General features: G+C 39.2%; 1 protein-coding gene across 2 annotated transcripts in view; it reads left to right on the top strand.

Moving 5' to 3' along the window:
- The window catches only part of LOC122813439 (histo-blood group ABO system transferase-like), a 634,970-nt gene that overhangs the window by 122,123 nt on the left and 491,048 nt on the right, over positions 1–21,799 (top strand). The gene's annotated exons all lie outside the window — the stretch shown is intronic.

Raw genomic sequence — 21,799 nt, 5'->3', positions numbered from 1 at the left:
CTTTCTGCAAGCTATTTATTTGTCTATTGCTGTTATTGAGTAACATATGCTAACCTTTTTCTTCTCTACATTTATCTTCTCTTTCTATCCAAAGTACCCTGTGCTCCTCTGTGCTGCTCCTGAGTTAGCCTCTAACTGCCTACCTACCTGGTGACAAAGGACCCTATCCAATTTCTGTGGCCTCATCTAAACTGCCTTTTTTGCCCTGCATCCTCTCCCAAGGAAGCAAGGAAGTATGTGGTGGACTAAGTCCTGTTTTAAAACTGAAAACTGTCTGCTAATTGTTTCAGGGGTTATAAAGTAAGCTACAAGCCTGAACAGCCAGCAGCCTTTACTACCCCCACCTATCTACCCTGAATCTAACTCACCTCTTCTACTTCTTGTACACCCCCTCTGACCTGCTTTTCACTCCACCCCTGGTCTAAACCAGCCTGCTCCCTACATATCTACCTGCAATACTGGATCTGCCCACTAGGTGACAGCCTTTATCCCTTTACTTATCTCAAGCTTCAGTCGGTCTGTGGTTTCTTCTGTTTTCACACCAATTACCCCTTAGGTAGTAGACCTGCTACATTTTTTCCCCCTTACTTAAACTACATACTTTTACCTGTTCCTTTCTCTACTCTAACAGACTACTGATCTACCTCTGATCTTTCCCACTCCTGTCTCACCTACTTACCTTCACTTATCAGCATTGCTGATAGTTTTTTTCCACTCACTCCTTCACTTGTCTCTGTCTCTTTTTTTTTTTTTTTGCTTCTCATTACGCACTTAACCTCCCCTTTACCTGTCCTTCTCTATCTTTAGGCTCATAAGTTCTCTTCCCTTTGCCTCTCCTACATTCACTTACCTTTAGTACCTTCTGCACCCCCCCTGTATTAACGATAATTAGTCTCAATAGGTGTGGCTTGTAGCCTGCCCCTCCTGCCTCTACCTAATGCATGCCTCATCCCCTCCCCTCTCTGCCTGTTATCCACTGGGATGTTATTTATACCCATAGTTCTGTGAGGCGCCATCTTTAATCTGTTACTCTTCTTGACTATTCCCTGGCTGCTGTCTGCTCCTGCCCAAGCTCCTTTTGCCTCTGGTAAGTGATTTGTTTTTGTAAATTGTTTTTGCGATTTAGTAGCCTTGTCTGTTACAGAAGTTCATCTGTTAATTGAACGCCGACTACATGTAACTCAGGACTGTTTACCTGTATGTTTTCTTTTTTTTATTCTCTCCTGTGCTTAACTGCTCTCTGCTATATTGTATTTTAAACACCTGTGAATTTGAATGCTTTTTTTTTTTTTTTTTTTTAAACAGCATTAGAATGTTATCTTTATTATTTCTCTCCTGTGCCTTATTGCAGTCTGTGCTATTGTAATTTAAGCAACTGTGAGCTTAACTGCTGTCTGCGATATTGTATTTTAAGCAACTGTGAATTGAATGTTTTTTTTTATAGCATTAGATTGTTATCCCTGTTATTATTTCTCTCCTGTGCTTTACTGCAGTCAGTGATATTGTAATTTAAGTAACTGTGAGCAGACTGCATTATTCATATAATCATTCTTGCTCCTTTTTCTGGGCCATATATCTGAATGGTTATACTTCCTGTAGCTGAACAAGCTATTTTATTTTTTTCTGCATAACTGGCTTTCAAGCCTGTAATACGTAAAACAACTACGCCACCCACGTGGACCCTACATATGCTGCCGTTACTCAGCGACATCCCTATAAGCCTGAACCAGCTGCCTTAAACTGCTGTTGTTCCTAATATCCCACTTATGGGTGAAACGGTTGCTATTAACAACTTATTCTTTTAGTTATGCTTGGAGCTTTTTAGGTAGCAGAATTCCACTCTTGTGGAGCTACATGTTAATGTACTGTCCGTTCTATTCCTGGTATGGACCATTTTTTATCAGTGACTCCAAGTTTGAGCTGATCTGGGGGAACTTGCATTGTAAAGGTCCACTCTCTACCTGGAACGGCGATATATAGCTGCGCCACCCACGTGCAGCAGGTCTTGGCATTCTTTCCCACTTTGAACTGATATAGGAGCACTCACATTGTAAAGGTCCATTCTCTGCCTGGAACAGCTTTTATTTAACTGCACCACCCATGTGGAGTAAGTCGCGGCGTTCTTATATCAGTTGTCTATATTTAGTAAGGAACGTCCTATTATGAATGCCCCACCCTCCTAGAATTAACCTAGGTATACTAATGGTATTATTTCCCCTCCAGCTACTTACTATATATGATTTGATGAACCGAGTGTTTCTTTCCTTATCTTTATCATCTCCGCTTTCAAACTACGCCATACACTTGGCTCCCCTGCTTTAATGGTACTAGTATATAGCTTGTAAGGCTGATCTTAATTGCCCTAGTGAACAGATATTCAAATTGGCTTAGGATTGAGTTACTTATATAGTATACTTCAATAACTGTAGTCTATGTATGCACTATACCTTTATTTTGCATGTAATGTATGTACTATAACCAAATGTCAACGTATGGAAAGCTGTCCTAACAGTGCCTTTGCTACTCTATAACTATTACAGTACTACTGCCTTACAACTGAGTTCTACAACCTCTCTCTGAAATAAGAGAATGCATAGAAGCTACTTTTATTAACTATGCCTTTCTGCAAGCTATTTATTTGTCTATTGCTGTTATTGAGTAACATATGCTAACCTTTTTCTTCTCTACATTTATCTTCTCTTTCTATCCAAAGTACCCTGTGCTCCTCTGTGCTGCTCCTGAGTTAGCCTCTAACTGCCTACCTACCTGGTGACAAAGGACCCTATCCAATTTCTGTGGCCTCATCTAAACTGCCTTTTTTGCCCTGCATCCTCTCCCATGGAAGCAAGAAAGTATGTGGTGGACTAAGTCCTGTTTTTAAAACTGAAAACTGTCTGCTAATTGTTTCAGGGGTTATAAAGTAAGCTATAAGCCTGAACAGCCAGCAGCCTTTACTACCCCCACCTATCTACCCTGAATCTAACTCACCTCTTCTATTTCTTGTACACCCCCTCTGACCTGCTTTTCACTCCACCCCTGGTCTAAACCAGCCTGCTCCCTACATATCTACCTGCAATACTGGATCTGCCCACTAGGTGACAGCCTCTATCCCTTTACTTATCTCAAGCTTCAGTCGGTCTGTGGTTTCTTCTGTTTTCACACCAATTACCCCTTAGGTAGTAGACCTGCTAAATTTTTCCCCCTTACCCCTTACTTAAACTACATACTCTTACCTGTTCCTTCCTCTACTCTAACAGACTACTGATCTACCTCTGATCTTTCCCACTCCTGTCTCACCTACTTACCTTCACTTATCAGCATTGCTGATAGTTTTTTCTCCACTCACTCCTTCACTTATCTCTTCCCGCTCCGTTAGCCAGCTGGCTCACTCAGCTCCCTCCCTACCCCCAATTCCCACCCACCCCAGGGTCCCTACACTTATACCAACTAGCCACACCCTCTCACTCTCACATTAATCATATCCCTCCCATTGCTAATATACCACCTGGTTTTCCTTACTCTCAATTACCTCTACCAATTTCTCCTACCACACCCTACACCTATTATCCTTCCACACTTAGCACACCTCCAAACCAATAACTACAACATAACAACTTACTCTCCCAGATGCATTTAGCACCCTACTCAACCTTCTTACGGAAGCTACTCATACTCTTACTTCTACCACCCCTAACTTTAGCTTACCTGCTTACCTCCTATGAATACCCAATATATCGACAAACACTCCACCCCAATACACTGTCTACCTCTCCTACTTTACCTACTCCCATTAGCCATATTAATGTAACATCCATTCCTAGCTACCTACCAGCAAAATGCCATAGTATTACCCACATTAAATATGACTCTCCCAAACCAAGAAAATCTCTCACTCTATATACTAAATTCCCAAATCTTAAACTTCTATCTCTACAACTCTTAATGAAAGATGGTGACATTCATCCCAACCCAGGCCTTAATACTACTACTACTACTACTACTACACAACTCCATAACCCCATCCCCCATCCTATCCACTCCTTTACTAAACCACTTAACTCACTGCTATTAGCTCACCTCAACATACGTAGCCTTAACAACAACGTTACCCAACTCCATGCTCTTCTGGATATCTACTCCTTCGACATTCTTTGTTTAACAGAAACTTGGTTAAAACCCTCAACTAAAGACAATGAAATCTTCCCACCTGGCTATAATATTATACGACTTGACCGTAAAATCAAAAAAGGTGGTGGTGTAGTAATCCTTTTTAAATCCAGCCTCCAGATTACTACCTACAACTTGTTACCACCTCAAGTCTCCAACGCTGAAATTCTTATTACCAAGCTCCAACTTAACAAAGTCAAATCCGTTTTTATTATCTGTACCTATCTCCCACCTGGTAATAATATTGAAGCAATAGAAAATATCCTCTGTTACCTATCTCATAATTTACCTCAAGAAACCATGATTGGAATTGTTTTAGCAGTCTAAACCCTACAAGCCATATAAACCTTTTTGTTTTTTCATAAACCATTACTACCACTACCAGGATACACAAGCCTAATAATAAAGAAAGTATCTTAGACTGGATACTCACAAATAATCATCTCCAGACATATGAATCTGGTACCCTCCCAGATGATGTAAGTGATCACTCACTAACATACATCATCAGGCATAAAACCAACCTACCCAACCCAACCATATCTAGAACAATTAGAACCAAGAAAAACTTTAACACTGACCTATTCCAAAGGGAACTCAGAACATGCAACTGGTCTCCCATAAAATACCTCCCACTGGAGGAAGCTGTCAATTATTTTAACTTCTTATCGATTCTTGACCACCATGCCCCAACTCGCCCTATAAGAATGAGAACTAAATCTGCTCCATGGCTTTCAAAAGAAACCAGGCAAAAAATCAAACTCAGAAATAAATACTGGAACAAATCAAGATCAACTAAAAACCCAGTAGATCAACAAAATTTCAGGCAACTAAGAAATGAAACTAAAAAAGCAGTGCAGTCTAACAAAACAAACTACTACTTACAATTCCAACAGACCCACCATAACCAACCACAAAAGCTCTGGGCAAGTATTAATCAATTATTACACCCAGGTCAATCCATCACACCACATCCACAAGACACTGACCAAGATAATCCGAAACAGACAGCTAATACCTTTAATAGCTATTTTACTGAGGCCATACAAAATCTTACTAATCAGCTATCCATTCAGGACATACCTATATCCAACTATACCACTAACCCACCCCCTCCTTTTCTCTTCCAACCTGTACCAACTACATACATTCTAACCCTCATCCAAAAGCTCAAACCATGTACCCCCTCAGCTGACAAGATTCCTGCTGAATACTTACAAAAGGCAGCCAATTCTATTGCATACCCCATTTCCGTTCTTATTAATAGAACTATCACTGAAGGACACATCCCAAGCATATGGAAGGTCTCCCATATTATTCCCCTTCATAAGGGAGGTAACTCCACTGAACTCACCAACTACCGTCCCATTGCCCTTCTGTCTCCCCTAGCCAAAATCATGGAAAAATTATCCATAAACAATTGCTAGACCACCTAATCCAATATAACTTACTTTTCAACTCACAACATGGTTTCAGACCCTCACACAGCACTACTACTGCCCTTTCAGACCCTCACACAGCACTACTACTGCCCTTTCAGACCCTCACACAGCACTACTACTGCCCTTTCAGACCCTCACACAGCACTACTACTGCCCTTTCAGACCCTCACGCAGCATTACTACTGCCCTTTCAGACCCTCACGCAGCACTACTACTGCCCTTTCAGACCCTCACGCAGCACTACTACTGCCCTTTCAGACCCTCATGCAGCACTACTACTGCCCTTTCAGACCCTCACACATCACTACTACTGCCCTTTCAGACCCTCACACAGCACTACTACTGCCCTTTCAGACTCTCACACAGCACTACTACTGCCCTTTCCGACCCTCACACAGCACTACTACTGCCCTTTCAGGCCCTCACACAGCACTACTACTGCCCTTTCAGACCCTCACACAGCACTACTACTGCCCTTTCAGACCCTCACACAGCACTACTACTGCCCTTTCAGGCCCTCACACAGCACTACTACTGCCCTTTCAGGCCCTCACACAGCACTACTACTGCCCTTTCAGACCCTCACACAGCACTACTACTGCCCTTTCAGACCCTCACACAGCACTACTACTGCCCTTTCAGGCCCTCACACAGCACTACTACTGCCCTTTCAGACCCTCACCCAGCACTACTACTGCCCTTTCAGACCCTCACACAGCACTACTACTGCCCTTTCAGACCCTCACACAGCACTACTACTGCCCTTTCAGACCCTCACACAGCACTACTGCTGCCCTTCTTTCCTTCACTCACTGTATCACCAAAAACCGCACCCTTAATATGCTTTCCTCTGCACTGTTTATAGATCTATCTAAGGCGTTCGATATGGTAAACCACCAAATACTTATAAATATCCTCAAATCCCTGTCACTAGATGCATCTGCTATAAAATGGTTCCAATCCTATCTAGAAAACAGCCAACAGGCAGTGCTTTGGCACAATATTCTATCTACCCATCAACATAGGGGTCCCTCAAGGGTCCATATTAGGACCTCTCCTATTTTCTATATTTATCAACGACCTTCACCTAGCAATCCCCCAAGCTACATGCATACAATATGCAGATGATTCAACACTTATATGCTCAGCCACATCCAAACCTGAGCTTTACTCCCTTACCCAAAAGGTCTTTAACACAGTTGAACTATGGTTTACTCAACGTTGTCTCCTTCTAAACCCTAAAAAAACTAAACTCCTCCTTTTCACTCCTACAAGTAAGTCCCCCCCAATAAACCTCACAGTAACATCCAATAACAACACTCTTATTTCCCCAGAATCAACTACCAAACTACTTGGTGTCACCATAGATAACAACCTTAACTTTGATACCCACATTAATAATACCTTAAAATCTGTTAACAGAAAACTGGGCTCTCTCTACAGAATCAAACCCTTTCTCTCTCCTGCAACACGAATCACTATTGCTCACACTCACCTAATTCCTACTCTCCTATATGCCTCACCCATATACACTAACCTCTCTAAAACCAACCTTAATAAATTGCAAAGTGCCTACAATAGCATAGCCAGATTTGCCACTGGAAACCCTTTCAGAACCCACCACTGTATCAACCTAAAGCAACTAGGATGGTTTGAATTACAAAATCAGCTTAAAGTCCACCAATTTATCATGGCCCATAAAACCCTCTACCATCCTATGGATACCCCTAAACTATCCACCCTCATTGTCCCATACAGCAATCTTAAGACCTTACGTTCATCACAAAGACTGCTGGTAAATATTTGTAAATCTAACAACAGGGCTGGAGACTCTCTCTTCTATAATACTGTTGGAAAATCCTGGAACCTTCTTCCTACTGAACTTTCCTCTGTTCCTTCATTATCACTCTTCAAAAACAAACTGAAACTTTTTCTCAGAACACAGTGGTTATGCCCCTGTACTAAACCTGGCTGATCAATTACCTTTCCTCCTTGGACCTACCTACTTTCCTTTTCTTAGTAATAACTAACTTATTCCTTTCTAGATCTTTTCTTATTATCTCTTCATAACTTCTTTAATCAAACCTGTTTTAGCACATATTCTGAATATTGCAGCTCATACATTTGTTATCCTTCCTCTTGCCAACCCATCTTCTAATAACTTTTCTACTCAGCTGCTCTCTTTTACATGTTATAATGCAACTATATCTGTACTAGGTTATAAATAAAATAAATTATTTCTACTCATCCTTCTAAACTGCCTTTTTTGCCCTGCATCCTCTCCCATGGAAGCAAGGAAGTATGTGGTGGACTAAGTCCTGTTTTTAAAACTGAAAACTGTCTGCTAATTGTTTCAGGGGTTATAAAGTAAGCTATAAGCCTGAACAGCCAGCAGCCTTTACTACCCCCACCTATCTACCCTGAATCTAACTCACCTCTTCTATTTCTTGTACACCCCCTCTGACCTGCTTTTCACTCCACCCCTGGTCTAAACCAGCCTGCTCCCTACATATCTACCTGCAATACTGGATCTGCCCACTAGGTGACAGCCTCTATCCCTTTACTTATCTCAAGCTTCAGTCGGTCTGTGGTTTCTTCTGTTTTCACACCAATTACCCCTTAGGTAGTAGACCTGCTAAATTTTTCCCCCTTACCCCTTACTTAAACTACATACTCTTACCTGTTCCTTCCTCTACTCTAACAGACTACTGATCTACCTCTGATCTTTCCCACTCCTGTCTCACCTACTTACCTTCACTTATCAGCATTGCTGATAGTTTTTTCTCCACTCACTCCTTCACTTATCTCTTCCCGCTCCGTTCGCCCAGCGGGCTCACTCAGCTCCCCTCCCTACCCCCAATTCCCACCCACCCCCAGGGTCCCTACACTTATACCAACTAGCCACACCCTCTCACTCTCACATTAATCATATCCCCTCCCATTGCTAATATACCACCTGGTTTTCCTTACTCTCAATTACCTCTACCAATTTCTCCTACCACACCCTACACCTATTATCCTTCCACACTTAGCACACCTCCAAACCAATAACTACAACATAACAACTTACTCTCCCAGATGCATTTAGCACCCTACTCAACCTTCTTACGGAAGCTACTCATACTCTTACTTCTACCACCCCTAACTTTAGCTTACCTGCTTACCTCCTATGAATACCCAATATATCGACAAACACTCCACCCCAATACACTGTCTACCTCTCCTACTTTACCTACTCCCATTAGCCATATTAATGTAACATCCATTCCTAGCTACCTACCAGCAAAATGCCATAGTATTACCCACATTAAATATGACTCTCCCAAACCAAGAAAATCTCTCACTCTATATACTAAATTCCCAAATCTTAAACTTCTATCTCTACAACTCTTAATGAAAGATGGTGACATTCATCCCAACCCAGGCCTTAATACTACTACTACTACTACTACTACACAACTCCATAACCCCATCCCCCATCCTATCCACTCCTTTACTAAACCACTTAACTCACTGCTATTAGCTCACCTCAACATACGTAGCCTTAACAAAGTTACCCAACTCCATGCTCTTCTGGATATCTACTCCTTCGACATTCTTTGTTTAACAGAAACTTGGTTAAAACCCTCAACTAAAGACAATGAAATCTTCCCACCTGGCTATAATATTATACGACTTGACCGTAAAATCAAAAAAGGTGGTGGTGTAGTAATCCTTTTTAAATCCAGCCTCCAGATTACTACCTACAACTTGTTACCACCTCAAGTCTCCAACGCTGAAATTCTTATTACCAAGCTCCAACTTAACAAAGTCAAATCCATTTTTATTATCTGTACCTATCTCCACCCCAATACACTGTCTACCTCTCCTACTTTACCTACTCCCATTAGCCATATTAATGTAACATCCATTCCTAGCTACCTACCAGCAAAATGCCATAGTATTACCCACATTAAATATGACTCTCCCAAACCAAGAAAATCTCTCACTCTATATACTAAATTCCCAAATCTTAAACTTCTATCTCTACAACTCTTAATGAAAGATGGTGACATTCATCCCAACCCAGGTCTTAATACTACTACTACTACTACTACTACACAACTCCATAACCCCATCCCCCATCCTATCCACTCCTTTACTAAACCACTTAACTCACTGCTATTAGCTCACCTCAACATACGTAGCCTTAACAAAGTTACCCAACTCCATGCTCTTCTGGATATCTACTCCTTCGACATTCTTTGTTTAACAGAAACTTGGTTAAAACCCTCAACTAAAGACAATGAAATCTTCCCACCTGGCTATAATATTATACGACTTGACCGTAAAATCAAAAAAGGTGGTGGTGTAGTAATCCTTTTTAAATCCAGCCTCCAGATTACTACCTACAACTTGTTACCACCTCAAGTCTCCAACGCTGAAATTCTTATTACCAAGCTCCAACTTAACAAAGTCAAATCCGTTTTTATTATCTGTACCTATCTCCCACCTGGTAATAATATTGAAGCAATAGAAAATATCCTCTGTTACCTATCTCATAATTTACCTCAAGAAACCATGATTGGAATTGTTTTAGCAGTCTAAACCCTACAAGCCATATAAACCTTTTTGTTTTTTCATAAACCATTACTACCACTACCAGGATACACAAGCCTAATAATAAAGAAAGTATCTTAGACTGGATACTCACAAATAATCATCTCCAGACATATGAATCTGGTACCTCCCAGATGATGTAAGTGATCACTCACTAACATACATCATCAGGCATAAAACCAACCTACCCAACCCAACCATATCTAGAACAATTAGAACCAAGAAAAACTTTAACACTGACCTATTCCAAAGGGAACTCAGAACATGCAACTGGTCTCCCTTAAAATACCTCCCACTGGAGGAAGCTGTCAATTACTTTAACTCTAACTTCCTATCCATTCTTGACCACCATGCCCCAACTCGCCCTATAAGAATGAGAACTAAATCTGCTCCATGGCTTTCAAAAGAAACCAGGCAAAAAATCAAACTCAGAAATAAATACTGGAACAAATCAAGATCAACTAAAAACCCAGCAGATCAACAAAACTTCAGGCAACTAAGAAATGAAACTAAAAAAGCAGTGCAGTCTAACAAAACAAACTACTACTTACAATTCCAACAGACCCACCATAACCAACCACAAAAGCTCTGGGCAAGTATTAATCAATTATTACACCCAGGTCAATCCATCACACCACATCCACAAGACACTGACCAAGATAATCCGAAACAGACAGCTAATACCTTTAATAGCTATTTTACTGAGGCCATACAAAATCTTACTAATCAGCTATCCATTCAGGACATACCTATATCCAACTATACCACTAACCCACCCTCCTTTTCTCTTCCAACCTGTACCAACTACATACATTCTAACCCTCATCCAAAAGCTCAAACCATGTACCCCCTCAGCTGACAAGATTCCTGCTGAATACTTACAAAAGGCAGCCAATTCTATTGCATACCCCATTTCCGTTCTTATTAATAGAACTATCACTGAAGGACACATCCCAAGCATATGGAAGGTCTCCCATATTATTCCCCTTCATAAGGGAGGTAACTCCACTGAACTCACCAACTACCGTCCCATTGCCCTTCTGTCTCCCCTAGCCAAAATCATGGAAAAATTATCCATAAACAATTGCTAGACCACCTAATCCAATATAATCTACTTTCCAACTCACAACATGGTTTCAGACCCTCACACAGCACTACTACTGCCCTTCTTTTCTTCACCCACTGTATCAACAAAAAACGCAACCTTAATAGGCTTTCATCTGCACTTTTTATAGATCTATCTAAGGCGTTCGATATGGTAAACCACCAAATACTTTTAAATATCCTCAAATCCCTGTCACTAGATGCATCTGTAATAAAATGGTTCCAATCCTATCTAGAAAACAGACAACAAGCACTGCTTTGGCATAATATTTTATCTACCCATCTACCCATTAACATAGGGGTCCCCCAAGGGTCCATTTTAGGACCCTTACTATTTTCTATATTTATCAACGACCTTCACCTAGCAATCCCCCAAGCTACATGCATACAATATGCAGATGATTCAACACTTATATGCTCAGCCACATCATTACCTGAACTTTACTCCCTTACCCAAAAGGTCTTTAACACAGTTGAACTATGGTTTACTCAACGTTGTCTCCTTCTAAACCCTAAAATAACTAAACTCCTCCTTTTCACTCCTACAAGTAAGTCCCCCCAATAAACCTCACAGTAACATCCAATAACAACACTCTTATATCCCCAGACTCAACTACCAAACTACTTGGTGTCACCATAGATAACAACCTTAACTTTGATACCCACATTAATAATACCTTAAAATCTGTTAACAGAAAAATGGGCTCTCTCTACAGAATCAAACCCTTTCTCTCTCCTGCAACACGAATCACTATTGCTCGCACTCACCTAATTTCTACTCTCCTATATGCCTCACCCATATACACTAACCTCTCTAAAACCAACCTTAATAAATTGCAAAGTGCCTACAATAGCATAGCCAGATTTGCCACTGGAAACCCTTTCAGAACCCACCACTGTATCAACCTAAAGCAACTAGGATGGTTTGAATTACAAAATCAGCTTAAAGTCCACCAACTTATCATGGCCCATAAAACCCTCTACCATCCTATGGATACCCCTATACTATCCACCATCATTGTCCCATATAACAATCTTAAGACCTTACGATCATCACAAAGACTTCTGGTAAATATTTGTAAATCTAACAACAGGGCTGTAGACTCTCTCTTCTGTAATACTGTTGGAAAATCCTGGAACCTTCTTCCTTCTGAACTTTCCTCTGTTCCTTCATTATCACTCTTCAAAAACAAACTGAAACTTTTTCTTAGAACACAGTGGTTATGCCCCTGTACTAAACCTGGCTGATCAATTACCTTTCCTCCTTGGACCTACCTACTCTCCTCTTTGCTATATTTGAGTTCCTTTTCTTAGTAACAAATAACTTATTCCTTTCTAGATCTTTTCTTATTATCTCTTCATAACTTCTTTAATCAAACCTGTTTTAGCACATATTCTGAATATTGCAGCTCATACATTTGTTATCCTTTCTCTTACCAACCCACCTTCTAATAGCTTTTCTACTCAGCTGCTCTCTTTTACATGTTATAATGCAACTATATCTGTACTAGGTTATAAATAAAATAAATTATTTCTACTCGTCCTCTGCAGCTCTCCTGACATCCACATGGATATTGTTATTCCTATGACGTCACTTTCTCATTTACACTAGATATATTACTGCAACCTGTTATCTCACCTTCTATTTAAACCTTGTATTCTGATTTCTACTGTACAAGTCTGGGTCTTAAAACTATTTGCTTTGGCACAAAATGTTTATTATATCTGTTAATATTGTAAATATTGTATAGACTTTACTGTCTGTTTATTTTCTTTCACTACAATTCCTGCTACTGTAAAGAGTTTGGGATTAGGGATCCTCGTTGTATTTTATTTCTGTTAAATTGCTGGAATAGTTCTGTAGTTACTTACATTTTAGTCTCTTACTGTGCTGTTTTATTTATTAATATATAGTGGAGCTTTTCTCCTCGGGCCTCTGCTGAAAATGGACATGTATCCAGCCAGACTAGCCCGGTCAACAAATGTAAAATAAAATAAATAAATAACAAGATGGTGATACATTTGTGGCAGGTTTTTCAGACTTTAACAATATGAATAGAGATGATGGATGAAAGGGAGTATATTAAAATAAGAAAGGGAATAAAAAGAATACATGATAAATTATGGAATAAAATTGTAGAGAGGGAAGTATTGCAGCTATGGAAGGATCATATAACCATGAAGGACTTCCATAAAAACAGATCTGAATGGTGGATTGAATTTAAAAAGTAGTATAAAAGTGTTTTTTTTTTTCAATAGCAGGATGACATAAGAAAGGAAAAGAAAGTGAAGTATGGGAAAATATATAGAAACATAGAGAATAATATAAGAGTATTATGATATGAAAAATAAATATATAAAAGAAATCAAGAAAAATTGAAGACATTACTGTTTAGACTGAGAAATTCTTTACAATCGAGGGGGTATCTGCATATTTGGTATGTACCTAACCAGGTATATCCAGCAAATGAAACATCCACAGATATTCCCACTAAAAGAATAAATGGTGCAAGTAAAATATCCTATGCAGACTGCCTCAAGGCCCTATCCCTGTAGTCTGTCTCCTACAGGCTTTTGAGGGGAGATCTGTGCCTGGCATACAGGGCATTGTCAGACCCCACTGTAATGGATCTCCTGCATATCCTCAAAATAGCATCAACATTACCCATTCTAAACTGTTAAAACTTCCCTGTGATATAATAGGACTTGCTGGAGAGACAGGTATGTACCCCAGAGATTACCCATCTCTGGAACAGGCTTCCCATCCATGTAAACCAGAATTCCTCCCTAACCCATTCAAGTGCAACTTGGATAATTGGATGGGGAACAAGAAATTCATCTGTATCGATCTATGTTGAGAAATGCCTACATCCCGTTTTAAAGTCATGTGATACTGTACTTAGGGACTACAGCGCATTTCTGAATTTATTGTATAATAAAATTATTTTGCATTTAGATAGAAATTATATGTTTGTCACCATGGATGTTGCATCATTGTTCACGGTGATACCCAATAATTGGGGCATTGAAAAGATACGTGAACTACTAAATGATAAAAAGACATACAGTACTGCCAAAATTAATTTGATTTGTGATCTCCTTGAAATTATACTTGAAAACAATGTTTTTGTTTTCAATGAGAACTTCTATCTACAAATGGTTGGCATGGCTATGGGCATAGCCTGTGCAAATAGCTATGCCAACCTAGTACTAGTGGCATAGGAAATGAGTCGTCTATTGCAAGGTAATGAATACCAAAGTAAGATTCTATGGTATTCACGTTTTGTAGATGTATTATTGTTATGGGGGGTACTATTGAAGAATTGGAACAACTGATTGAACATCTACATAGTACCACAGATTTTCTAAGATTTATATATGAATATTCCAATGAGACCATTGATTTTTTTGGATGTTAAGCTATGTAAACCAAGTAATAAACACATTACCACTTCTGTATATAGAAAACCTAGTCACGGAAACAGCATCCTATACAAGGCAACTATGCACCCAGGACATGTAAGCAAAAATGTCATTAAGGGACAATTTATGAGAGCTAGCCATCTACACAATACAGCTGAAGGCTTAGATACAGCAATATTAACATTAAAAGAAGAGTTCAAAGAAAAAGGTTACAGTGATAAAGATATTAGGAACAGTATTAGGTATGTGTCACAGGAAAGGAAAGACAAAGTCAAACCCTATTTCTCTGGCACTGTTAGTATAGAAAATAACACATATAAGAAGGATTCTAATATGATTAGGTTTCCAGTGACATATTTTAGTAACATCAGGAGATTTTGCTCAGTTTTTGAAAAAAACTGGAACATCCTAAGGTCAGTCAGTAAACTGGATGGGGTTATTGATGATAGACCACATTTTTGTTTTAGTAACAAAAAATCTCTTAAAAGACAACTTTGTTATAAAAGAAGGAATAACAGATGCTTAAAGTCTCAAAGAATTGGCACATTTCCATGCAGGAACTGCATGGCATGTAGCTATCTGTATAGTAAACCTACCTTTTCACACCCAACTTTGAATTTTGATATAGAAATTAATTTCTATGCAGACTGTAAAACACAGCACTTAAGTTTACTTCAGTTTTTGTACTAAATGTTTCATTTTTTACATAGGGAAAACCAATAGATGCCTCAAAGAATGTGTATTAGAACATCTAAGAGATATAACTAACAAGAAGGATACTAATGCTTTAGCTAAACATGTGTTAACTGAGGACATGCAGCATATATTTAATTTTATGGTGCTAGAGATTTATTTTATTTTATTTATTTATTTTATTTATTTAAATTTGTTGACTGGGAGTGTCCAACTGGACGTGGGTCCATTTTCAGCGGAGGCCCGGGGAGAAAAGCTCCACAGTAAAATACAGACAGTAGTTACATTGGATTACATAGTGATTAACAATTTAACATAGAAATTACTTACAACATATTTACAGATGAAGAACATAGTACATCAGTAGACAACTAGAATCTTTATCTGTAAAGTACATAACAGGCATTAACAAATGTAACAATGAGAAGTTCCTGCTGTATAATAAGTACTAGGCTTATGAGCATCTGAGCTTGCTATCATCAAGGTAGTTAGTGGAGGTGAAAGAAAGGTAGTAGTTGGATGGGGTGGATGATATTAGAGTGGGAGTTGCAAGGGCATAGCCAGCATGTTTTAGGTGCGCTTTTAATAAAGTTTTGAAGTTGGTGCATGATGGTGCGGAGGTAATTGTGGGTGGGAGTGAGTTCCATCATTTGGCTATGGTGCAAGAGAATAGTGCTTCACCAGCAGAGTTATTGGCTTTAGTGATCTGCAAGTGATTTTTGTTGCTGGATCTTAGTGGTCTGGTGGTGCGATAGGGTTGGAGTAGATTCTGGAGGGATGGGACTTTTAGTGGATGGTTTACTAGTTTGTGGGCGAGTGAGAGTTGATACCACTGAAGGAGGTGAGGGAGTTCAAGCCAGTCCAGTTCAGCAAGTGAGAGACAGTGGTGACTACGGTAGGATGCCCCTGTGGCGAATTTGGCAATTTTGTTGTAGCAGGTCTCTAGCTTGTTTAGATCACATTGCCTTAGGTTGGTATATACTGGAGAGGCATAAAGTAGGGTGGAGATAAGGTGGGAATTTGCTATTGAAATCTTTGCTGTTTTGGTGAGAAATTATTTATTTCTGTATAATGCTCCTAGTTTTTTGTGGACTTTTTTATGGTCATGGATATGTGAATGTCAAATTTTAGTTTATTGTCTATTTCCACTCCTAGCAATTTGGTGTGTTCAGTTGGGTATATAGTGGTGTTGTGTTTTGCTGTGATGTTAAAGTGAGAGTTTGTTTGGTGGGTTGGAAGATGAGTAGTTTTGTTTAGGTTGAGTATTAATTGGGCATCGAATAACCGTGTTTCAACAGAGGAAAAGGCTTCCTGTGTGACTTTTTGCAGTTTGGGTAGGGAGTGGGCTGAGCAGATGATGGTTGAGTCATCTGCGTATTGGATGAGTGTGCCATGTTTGGTGGCAGAGGCTAGATTATTGGTGTAAACAGAGAAAAGTAGGGGTCCAAGGATGGATCCTTCGGGAACCCCTATGGAGACAGGTAGTTGGGGAGATATGTCATTCTGCCATACAACGGATTGTTGGCGGTCAGACAGGTAACTCTGAAACCAGTTGGTGACTGATTGTGAGAAGGATAGGTTATTGAGGACAGAGATAAGTTGTTTGTGTGGGACCGTGTCAAATGCTTTAGATAGGTCTAGGAAAGTAGCAGAGGAGAGATAGCCATTGTTTTTATGCTGAAGGATAGTGTTAGTAAAGGAGAGTAAGGCAGTGGTGGTGCTATGGTTTGGTCGGAAACCATGCTGAGTACTGGAAAGGAGGTTGTTAGTAAGGAGGTAGTGTGAGACCTGAGAGTGTATGCATCTCTCTAGTATTTTGGAGAGTGGAGAGAGAATAGCTATGGGGCGGTAATTGGTTAGTTCTGCAGAGGGTCCGCCTTTGTGGAGGGGAATTATATGTGAGACTTTCCACAATGTGGGAATGTAACTTTCTGACAGAGATCAGTTAATCAAGATGGATACTGGGTAGGCCAGAGCATTAGCTGTGATTTGTAGGTATTCACTTGGGAGGTTGTCTGCTGCTAATTTGGTGGGTTTAAGTTTAGTTAAGAGTTTTTTTATGTTGGAGGTAGGTACAGGAGAAAAAGAGAAGGCAGTGGGGAGATTACTAGTTGAAGATGTGGGTTGGAGGGGAGGGGGGTTGTGTTGTTTAGCTAGTGATAGTATGGTTTGGGTGAAGTGTGTGTTGAATGAGGTAGCAATATTTCCTGAGGAGTGAGGGATGTTAGGAGGAGGGGTACTGACTTTACCTGGGTGGAGGATGGAGTTTATGGAGGACCAGAATTGTTTGGGGCTGTGTTGTGAGGAGTCTAGGGCAGACTGGTAGTATTGGAATTTGTCCCGTTTTATTAGCTTTTTGACTCTATTGCGTAGTTCTAGGAATTTCTGTCTAGCTGCAGGGGTTTTGATTTTGCGCCAGTGCTCCCAGGCTTTATCCCTGTTTTTTCATTTCTGACTTAGTGGTTTTCTGTAGCCATGGGGAGGGCTGTGCTTTGGTTCTGGAAAATCTTACGGGGGCATGGTAATTAAGGATGTTCAGGAAGGTAGTATTAAAAAATTCAACTGTGTCATCTAGACTGAGGTACTTTAGAGCATGCCAGTTACATTCTTTGAGGGATGAGATGAATGTGAGTGGGTTAAAGTTTATTTTTTTACGTATTTGACGATAGATGACAGGTTTAGCTTGGTACAGGTATTTTTTGAGTAGGAATGTTGGGGAGTGATCACTGAGGCTATCGGATAAGCAGCCTGTTATATATGACTGGGGGTTCTTACTGACTAGTATCCAATCCAGGGTAGTGTGCTTGCTGGAGTTTTTATTTATCCTTGTTGGTGACTGGACTAGTTGGGTGAAGCCATGAAGGTGTACATGATGGGTTGGATTGTTGCCAGAACAGGATTGCCAGTCAATATTGAAATCACCTAAGATGATAGTTTCTTGGGGGAGATGGTGGGTAGACCAGCTGAGGAGGTTTTCTAGTGGAAGGATGTTTTGATTATTGAACAAAACACTAGAGGGAGTGATATAAACAACAGACTAGAAGAAATAGAGCAGAAATGGATACTACATCTGCAGGCCGATAAACCACCAGGGCTAAATGGTGTAGTTTCAATGAAACCCTTCCTGAAAGCTAGGTCTCTTAAACATTGAATTTATTGGTTTAATTATGTGACCCATTTTTTATTACTCTTTTTTGTATACTGCTTTAAAGCTTAGCATTTTTTAATTGTTATTAATTAATGATGTCATATAGGATGTGGTATCTGACTGGTCAGTATTAATTTAAATTTAGTTGTTTTATTTGTATGAATGGAGTCTGAAGAAGCGATTAGTTGTAAAGCGTGAAAGCATTTACTCTTATGTGTTTTATTAAAACTGTTTGAATTCACCGAGCCGTGGTCAGTTTGTTGCTTTATTTTTATTTTAATTCTGCTCTGAGGTGTAAACCGGGCATTTATCCAGTTTGTGGAATTTGTTTTGCAAACAAGAAATTCATCCCTGGTTTGGCACCCCTGTCTCTAATGGACCCAGGCAACTTGTAAATGGTTCATCTCCCAGGCCCCTGCTTGTAAAACGGCCCTTGTGGTCATTAGCCTAGTAAACATCTATGAACCTATAAATAGTAAAGGAGGATATTAATATAATGAGGGAAATGGAAACTTAAAAGGTGAGTTAAAAGCGCACAAGAGCAAGTAATGAGTATTGTAGTATAGCATGTAGAAGTATGTATTAAAGTAAAAAGAAGGAATAGAGACTGGAAAGTTAAAAAAATCCAGAATGAGCTCATGAAAAATTTGATTAGCGACTTGGATGAAGTAGTTAGGAAAGTACATGTTGATTCAGTATCAAGCCCCGATGGTATAGGGTAGGTAGGGAATGTACAAGAAATTAATGGATTGTCAGAGTATTTTGTAAATGTACTGATTGAATGGTTGAAGGAAGGGTTTATTTATGAAGAATTAGAGTGAGATATTAAAATTTATATGGAAGAAAGATGAGAAGAATACAATAAAAAATTGGAGACCAATCACATTGACTAACCTGGATTATAATTTTTTTATGAAAATAATATGGAGGAGAATAGAAAGAATGTGGGATGTTATGGAAGAAAGTGTGTTGTAAAAGGGAAGGAATGTCGAATTGTTATTGGTTGTGAGAGATTGTGGATAATGATATAAGTAAAAGAGAGGATGAGAAACCTATGATAGGTAATATTAGCAAGGTATTTGATACGCTAAAACATGATTTATTGTGAGATGTTATGGAGAAGTATGGAATAGGTAATATAATTAGGAATGTGCGTATGTTAGCATGTCAAAATAATAGTGTGAGAGTGTTAGTCAATGGGTGGCTAAGTAAAGAAATGTGCATGAAGTATGGCATTAAACAAGGATGTCACATGATTGGAGTATAGTTTGCATAGGTAATGAATGTAATAGTAAATGAAGTAGCTTATAAAATGAATGATGACAGATATGTGATGCAAAGGGAAGTGGTGATTCTAGTAGTTTTGACATACACAGATGATATAGTTGTAGATACTAAGAGCAGAATATGAATGAGGGAAGTACTGGTTTATCTGAATGGATGTTTAAAGGAAATCTGTGAAGATGATGGGGCATTGGGGTTTCTAAATCCAGTTGTTTGTTCTGCTTCTTTAAACTTATAGAGAGTATTACAGTGGATAAAAGAAGAGAATGAGAAATTAATAGTGACAGTATTTAAATAGCAGTACAGAAAGTTCTGGGAGATGAAGAGAATTACAAAAAGAATATGTAAATGAGTTTAAAATTATAGATATAAATATGATTATATATGGATATTATATGAAAAAGAAAAAAAATATGTGAGGTTAGATAAGAATGTATATTGTGTTGTATGGATTATTTGGAATGAAATACTGAATGAAATTTTGTTTAATGGGAAATGATTTTTGGGAGATAAACTGTGAAAAATTAGATAATAGTTGTGGAAGAAGGAGTGGAGCTAAATTATGTTTACATTGTTTGCAAAGTTTTGATGCGCTATCCCCTGGGGCATATTTCACAAGATATGGATCTGGTTCATTTAATACATCCTTTTTACACAGTTCAGTCTCCTGCCTGCCTGCCAGTGTCCATTTTCCACCAGTTTGTTTTTTCTTTCTTTCTTTTTCTTTCTTTCTTTCAGTGGTTACTTTCAGTCCTACTGTAGTCCTGTTTTCCATCTGTTCAACTCTCCCACCCATCACAAATGCTTATATGCAACTTGTTTAGACCTTGCTTTGTCTAGCAGCTCACTTCTGAGCCACCTGAACCATCTGATGCATCGTCCCCTATCTCGTCTACTTCTTTCTGATTTCTGTGCTTAAGTCTCCCTTGGGAGAGCTTCTTTTTATTCAGTCCCTTTGATATATACCTTCCACATGTAGCCATTCTACAGTCTTGTCTCTTTTATCACCTGCTTTTGGTTGTCTTTGTGATTTATTTCTGGCTCATCACTTTTACTGGCATGCATCTCTGTACTTCCTGGACTTGTATTCTTCCATGCAGGGGTTTAAGCATCTGATATTCCATCTCTGTCATCTTTCCTACATTTAAGGTTGCTTTTCCAGTCCATGTCTAGCAGCCAATTCAGATTTTTACTGGCTGTGTTGTTTACCTGTCTGAGATACCTTTGTTTAAATTTCTAAACATTCTCCATATTGTTTCACCTGAACAGTTCTGCTTTCTGCTGTACTCCCAGAACTGTAGGGTATTTCAACCATGCAGCTGTTCTGTTTATTCTCAGTACATGTAATACCGCCAGTATAGCTTTCACTGACACATAAGATTTTTCTGAGTAATCCTAAACCAGCTTTAATAACTGCAAATGGAATGATTCTTTTTGCTTGCCTTATTGTTACTTTTTCCACAGTAAAGGAATAGAAACATGCCGAAACATGCCTGGGTCTGCTTTCTGCTGCTGCTTGCTGCCGTCCCGCTCTGTGTGTCTTCTCTGTTAGTGATTCTTGATTTCCCGGTAATACAAATCTCCCATTAATAGTTGCATTAAATTGCTTCAGTTCACTGTTGCTCTCTCTCTCTCTCTCTCTTGTATTCCAGTTATCCTGATGTTATTCCTTCATTAACTATTTTCAAGATCATCTTTCTTTTCAGCTTGTCTTTTATGTCTTTTAATTCATGCGGTCTGCGAATCTACTCCAGTAGCTCATCTTTAATCACTGCTTTATCTTCATGTCGATCTTACAACTTCCCTTGCAGCATTTCCACTTCTGTTTGTTAATATTCTATTTGTTTCAAGGATATCTTAGCATGTGCTGATTACTCCTTCAAACAAAATGTACAGTAGCTTCTCCTTATTTGCAGCTTTAAAGAAAGCCCCTTTTGTT

Source organism: Protopterus annectens, chromosome 10.part0, assembly GCF_019279795.1.
Source record: "Protopterus annectens isolate FY-2018-M chromosome 10.part0, PAN1.0, whole genome shotgun sequence".
Lineage (NCBI taxonomy): Eukaryota > Metazoa > Chordata > Ceratodontiformes > Protopteridae > Protopterus > Protopterus annectens.
This window is presented reverse-complemented; position numbering and strand designations above follow the sequence as displayed.